The following is a 7176-nucleotide window of genomic DNA, read 5'->3' as shown; positions in this document are numbered from 1 at the left end:
GAGTAGCTATGCACTGCCCAGACAGCTGACTTAAATCAGCTGGTGGAGCAAAACAAGGAGATCTTCTTGAACCTACCAAATCATACCCACCTAGGGGCAGCATGTCGACATTATGCCTTCTGGAGTTGTGTGGCATTGACCTTATCGGATTTCTGAGGCCAGGCGCTGCATCATTGAGACTGAAGGAGATACTGCAGTTTAGAGTTATAGAGGAGTCTAACATTGATTGGTCCTCACCCATAGTGCTGGTGCTAAAGCCATATGGGAGCATAAGGTTCTGCATTGACTTTAAAAAGGTCAATGAGGTCTCAAAACTCAATGCATACCCGATGCCTTAAGAGGATGAACTAATTGAGAATCTGGGATCAGCCCAATTTATCTTTACCTTGGTCCTTACAAAAGAGTATTGGGTCATTCCATATCAAGTGGACCAGGGGTCCATGCTCAACCTCATCCAAATCAAACAAAATTTTGCACTGATGTTCTCTAGGGGCTCAAACAAAACCATACTAAATTTTTCACCTGGATCTCCATTGGTTGGAGAGCTAGAGGCAGTTGAATAGAGGTCACCGGTGAGTACTCTGCTCCATGCAATCTAAAATGGCCATTTTGTCCAGGTGCTGCAGCCTGATAACACCTGTCATGGGCCTGAAATGTTGTGGATTATTACAACCCCTGGTAGTAAGTCCCAGAACAAAGTTTGGAACATAACCTGAGCTTGCCTCCCTTTTTATGGGCCAGCAAAGTATGTTAAAATGTTTTCAAAAGAAATATAAGGCTTACTTTGACTCATTGCTCCTAACCTATACTTTGATTCAGGCCCTGACTGGACCAGTAGTCTTGGCCCATGGCATATATGTATAAGATTTGAACTAAGAGGCTTTAAAGGCAACTGGAAGCAAAGATATAATTACATAAAGACACAGTCACTTTTTTATGCAAATTTTTTTCCAATTTTCAGGTGCAAATATCTTTACTGTAGTTTTTAAATCTTATTTTTTTATGTCATTTGAAAGAGCATCTTCTTTTCTACAAATGTTGCCCTGTTTCATTTTGGACCCGATCTTGCTTTGGTCAGAATCAAGGCCCCCAACGATAAGCATCATTTGCATGCATGGGTGCGCTATGTTAAAAAGAGGCATCTTTGGTGCCCTACTGTGTAATACACAACTGAGCTAGAGATGTGAAATTTTACAGTGAAGCAAAGCTTGTTGTGCTTACCATACCTGTAGCTTATGACATATTTTTATAAATGACCCCTTAAAATGGACATTTTATTGTGCTGTGTTATTTACTGCATACAAGCCTAAACATGCAAAACTATCAGCTTCACAAGGAACTATGGTAATGTCATGTTAGCAGTGTGTTGTGGCAGAGATTTTGGGAACATGCCCTGGCCTGTGACATCATTGTGCTCTTTGTGGTATAATGACTACCTTGACAGACAAGTCCTAGCCCATCCTGATGTTTTATGTATCTTGATGAAACTATTGAAAATTATTCCTTTATTGATCAGGATGCAGTGCAAGGATTTCATTGGGAAAATAGTCAGGCAACAGTCCACCCTTTTGCTGTTTACTATTGCAATCCTGATGTCCAATGTCTCTGTATATGCATGATCAGTGACTGCTTGCGCCATAACACAATAGCTGTGCATACGTTTTTGAGAACACTCATTGAGCATTTGAAGGGCGTTTTACCTGTTTTGGAACATATTCACTACTTTAGCAATGGTTCTGCTGCTCAATACAAAAACTTTAAAAATGTTATTCATCTTTGCAATCAAAGTAACTACTTTCATGTTACAGCTGTATGGAACTTTTTTGGCACCAGCCATGGAAAATCACCCTGTGATGGGATTGGAGGAACCACAAAACGTTTAACTGTCTGTGCTAGTCTACAACGTCCCCTCAATAACCAAATTTTGACACCAAAAGATCTAGCTAACTTTTGTGATAAATGTGTCCCTGGTATCAAATTTTTCTTTGTCCCATTAGCAAAATTTCAAATGATGTCATCTCATTCATTTCAAGTGTTCTAGAACATGAACGTGAATATTTTCCTGCCTTTCAAGTATCCAGCTTCCAATCTGGACAGTATTTAGCTTGCATCTATGATAATTCCAGGTGGATTGGCTATATATGCAAAGTCTCAATTGAAGAACGTGATGTCTTGGTCAATTTATTGCACCCCCAACGTCCTGCCAGGTCATTTTACTGGCTGCCCTGTAGAGATAGCTGCTGGGCTCCAGAAGAGCACATTATTGCTTCCCTTGATGCATCCATAACAACTTCAGACAGGCAGTACATTTATTCACAAGTCACTTTGTCACACATTGATGGGATATTCAAAAGCATGTGCAAGGCAGGAAAAAAGACTAAACTGATTTTTGTGAAATCTGCAGTTTAAGCAATTCTCGTATATAGTGTCTTGCCTTTTCTTGTTTTGTGCTTAAATAAAAGTTTGAAAACTTTCTGTTTCCTCTGCCTCCTCATTCCTTTTTCTCCCCACAACTCCTTTCCCAGTCCTCTATACTCCTCTCTCACGGAAAGATTAAATGATTTTTTTGCTTCAGTGTTTACTGAAGAGGATGTTGGGGAGATACCCATATTGGAGAAGGTTTTCATGGGTAATGATTCAGATCGACTGAACCAAATCACAGTGAACCTAGAAGATGTGGTAGGCCTGATGGACAAATTGAAGAATAGTAAATCAACTGGACCGGATGGTATACACCCCAGGGTTCTGAAGGAACTCAAACATGAAATTTCAGACCTATTAGTAAAAATTTGTAACCCATCATTAAAATCATCCATTGTATCTGAAGACTGGAGGGTGGCTAATGTAACCCCAATATTTAAAAAGGGCTCCAGGGGTGATCCGGGAAACTACAGACCAGTCCCTCAGGACACTGGAACAGCGATCCCTCAATGGCTGTGCTGTAATGGAGAGAAACTGAGATAATGAGTACAGTGGAGCATACACAGGGTTCTGGTTTGGAGCCTCATTGATAGTTTACTCACACAGCAGTTTCTCCCGGAAGGTAACACAGAAGCTGGAATAGGGGCAGGCCCTCGAGGAGCGAGTACCTGATTCCAGGGAACAACTCTGAGAGAATCGAGATGGTAACTTACTGATGGTGTAGGCAGCGGGTTCTTCCAAGCAGAAGTGAGCTCAGGCAGCGAGTCCGGGAACATGGGCCCTCGAGTAGCGAGTACCAGTTCCAGACAGCGACCTGAAAGAGAAGAGAGAGGCCCCCGAGGAGCGGGTACCCCGATAGAGTAAGTCCAATAAAGGAGAGGCAGAGTAGCTAGGTACGGAGAGCGAATCCCATCCATAAGGAGTCCCCTTGCTAACTCGATTAGCTAGCAAACAGAGCAGGCTTTCGTATCCGGGATGTGTGACGTCATCATAGGGGGACGCCCCTAAGGTTCGCACCAAAGAAGGAATAAGAAGCAGGGCTACGCGGTGCGCGTGCCCTATGGCAGCTGAACAACATGGCGGGATGCAGCGCCCAAGTCGGACTGGGGATGTCGGAGAGAACGTCAGGCAGACACCACGGCAGCCAGGTGTCCATCAAACGTGGGAGGAGTCGCCAAAGAGGTAAGGAGGGCGGAGTGGAGACGTCGGGCAGCGACAATCGTAACATTCAGTGTGCTGCGGCAGTCAAAAAAGCAAACAGAATGTTGGGAATTATTAGAAAGGGAATGGTGAATAAAACAGAAAATGTCATGCCTCTGTATCGCTCCATGGTGAGACCGCACCTTGAATACTGTGTACAATTCTGGTCGCCGCACCTCAAAAAAGATATAGTTGCAATGGGGAAGGTACAGAGAAAGGCGACCAAAATGAAAAAGGGAATGGAACAGCTCCCCTATGAGGAAAGACTAAAGAGGTTAGGACTTTTCAGCTTGGAGAGGAGACGGCTGAGAGGGGATATGATAGAGGTGTTTAAAATCATGAGAGGTCTAGAACGGATTAATATGAATCAGTTATTTACTCTTTTGGATAATAGAAAGACTAGGGGTCACTCCATGAAGTTAGCATGTGGCACATTTAAAACTAATCGGAGAAATTTCTTTTTCTTTCAACGCACAATTAAACTCTGGAATTTGTTGCCAGGGGATGTGGTTAGTGCAGTTAGCGTAGCTGTGTTTAAGAAAGGATTGGATAAGTTCTTGGAGAAGTCCATTACTTGCTATTAAGTTGACTTAGAAAATAGCCAACTGCTATTACTAGCAATAGTAGCATGGAATAGACTTAGTTTTTGGGTACTTGCCAGATACTTATGGCCTGGATTGGCCACTGTTGGAAACATGATGCTGGGCTTGATGGACGCTTGCTCTGACCCAGTATGGCATGTTCTTATTTTCTCTTCCTCTTCTTTCACCTAACCACTCACCCCTCCTATCACCCTTTCCTCTCTCCCAGCTTATAGCTACTTTCCCGTTTTCACAGCCAATGTTCCCTCTTTCAGCTCCTCTCCCAGGCCTTCTAACCCTCACTACCTGTCTACTTCTCTCCCTTTCCCCCAGATTCTCTCCCAGTCCCTCTTCCCCTTCTCACTTCCTCCTCCTCTCCCAGCCAGAATTCCTTTCATTTCCTCTCACAGACCTTCACAATAGTATTCTCACCCAGTCAGTATCCCCTTTTAAATTATCTCCTAGCAATTGTCTCAGCTCCTTCACCCTTCTTATAGCTCCTACTATCCCTCTTTTCCTTTCCTAGTCCCTCTATTAGCAGCCCTCCCCATCACCACTGCAGTTCAGGAAGCTTGTCTGTTCTATACAGCTGCTGCTCTCTGATCTTCCTGCATCCCATTGGTCACCCATAACATAGCCAGCCAACAGAGTGAGGCATGAACAATAGCATCACTGCAGCATTTAGCTTTCAGCTCCCAATCTATAGGAGTACAGGATCCAAACTTCATTGAAAGTTTTTTGCCTTGACCATCTGGGCCTGCACTGCTGTGGAAATCAAGGTTTTCGAATCATTCCTCATTGGCTCTTGCACCGGTGTCTTCTGCTCCAGCATCGAGAAAAGCATCAGTGGCGCCAAGGTAATTTGGTGCACTGATGGTGTCAGGTTCTTCTATGTCGATAGTGCTGAGTGCACCAAAGTACCATGCATTGATGGCGCCAATGTTTTCTGCATGAATGGTGCTGATGGCTCCGATGCATGAATGGTGCTGATGGCACTAGTCTATGTGCACTAGTGTTGCTGACGGTCTGTGCTTTGACTGCTTTCACAACACCAATCCTGCCAAGATCTTATGCCTCATCAGTGCCAGCCACGCCACCGACTATACCAGGCTCCTTTGCTTTACTAAAGAGACAGAATCCCCACGCCCACTTATTGACCCAAACTTTTAAATGGTCTAAAGCTTGATGCTTCTTCAAGTCGCTTGAACCCCTGGGCTGCATCAGCAGTGGGGGAAGCCTTTTTCCAACTCACCGCCCACTAATGATGAGCTCCCTTGGCTCCAGAACTCTATCATCTTGTATGTCCGGATCTACTAGAGGCCATGCGGCCACAATCATAACAGTTGGCAGAGTCATGGTAGGGCCACACACACTTGTAATTATTGCCATGGCCGTCAGCGAGAGACATCTTTCGCCCACAGATATAGTCCTTGATGCCACCGATGACTGGCATCTTGAGCTTGGGCATTTTCTCTCTTTCTTCAATTTTGTTTTTTTTTTTGTAGCTCTGAAAAGTGTTGTTGAGGGGCTGCCTGGACAGCGAAGCAGAGAAAACACTGAAAAAAGAAGGCTTGAGAGGCCCAGAAGAGAAAATTGTTATGAGAGAGGTAAATGTGTGGGCTGTAGCATGGACAAAAAATGACTGAGGAGCTCACAGGAACTGCTGCACATGCTCAGTAGGGGAAAACCTCTATTGAGCTCAGAGTGGTCTATTTGGTACCACTGGATGAACTATCCCATGTTATGGCTAATTCAGTCCTGCTTGACCATGGAGAAAATTTGATAGATTGCTCTTCCCTCAACATATTAAGACAGTGTACAATACCTACTGTACCTGAATGTATTTCAGCTTGAGCTACCAATGAAAAGCACAATCTAAATCTAAATTAATAAATAAAAAGAAAATGCAGGCATTAATTCCCCCTTTCCCATCACACAGAGAAATATACTCATCCCTTTCTCAAACCTACCCCATACCTTAATTCCTACCCCATGTAAAAATATACATATCCCTTTGGTCACTGGTGTATATTGTAACCAAGACCTTGAGTTTCCTTAGGCAGTTCAGGTGTAGAGGCAAATACACCTTTTCAAACTTTGCCGCAGAATTTTCTAAATGTGGCATATTTGCATACATTTAAATACAGGTTAAATGTTTTAATAAGCAAAAATATTCTTTTAAAATAGTTCAAACCTCTAGTGTATGTCTGGATATTTTCTTTTCATTCTTTCCTTCTCTATTGCAATTTTTTAACTTCATGTTTTCACCCAATTCATCATATCTGTCTTGTTTTATCACATCCATTCTCCTTTCTCTTTCGTCATCAATTTCTTTTTTTAATCCTTTCTACAGTCTTTACTCCTTCCAGTCTCTCTTCTTTACCCTCCTTAGTCCTTCACACCTATCATCTTTGCACCCAGTATGTTTTATGTTTATTGAACCTCCATCTATTCCAACTGATATGGCTCACTACCGTCTTCTGCAGGGTTCTTTACTGTCAGCCAGGCACCCTCCAGCGGGAAGTGTAGCAGTTATCGGGCGAACTTCAATTGTGGCAGTAAGAATAGCTGACAGCAGCAGCAGTCACTGGGCCAGCTTGGCCGAATAAGAGATGATGAAAATAGTAGTAGTCACTGGACAAGCCCAAAGACAGAACATGAAAACTGCAGCAGCCACTTTTAGCGGCAAGTTGAAAAGTGGCAGTTGCTAGGTTAGCTTCTGATAGAGCAGTGGCAACAGCAGGAAGCAACAAATTCATGGAGAGCAGTTTGCTGCGATTCTGTGGCGAAAGGCAAATTCCCTAGTTAGGGCAAACTGGGGGGGGGAAACCAAAGTATAACTACAATTTTGTAATTACATATATACACACAATTTGTCCTAAAACAGCATATAGAAGCTATGCAGTATGTAAACTCAATGCTATATATAAAAATTATAATTCGCAACATATGCCGTTGGTTCTGTACGTATACC

Source organism: Rhinatrema bivittatum, chromosome 6 (assembly GCF_901001135.1).
Source record: "Rhinatrema bivittatum chromosome 6, aRhiBiv1.1, whole genome shotgun sequence".
NCBI classification, from domain to species: domain Eukaryota; kingdom Metazoa; phylum Chordata; class Amphibia; order Gymnophiona; family Rhinatrematidae; genus Rhinatrema; species Rhinatrema bivittatum.
This window is presented reverse-complemented; position numbering follows the sequence as displayed.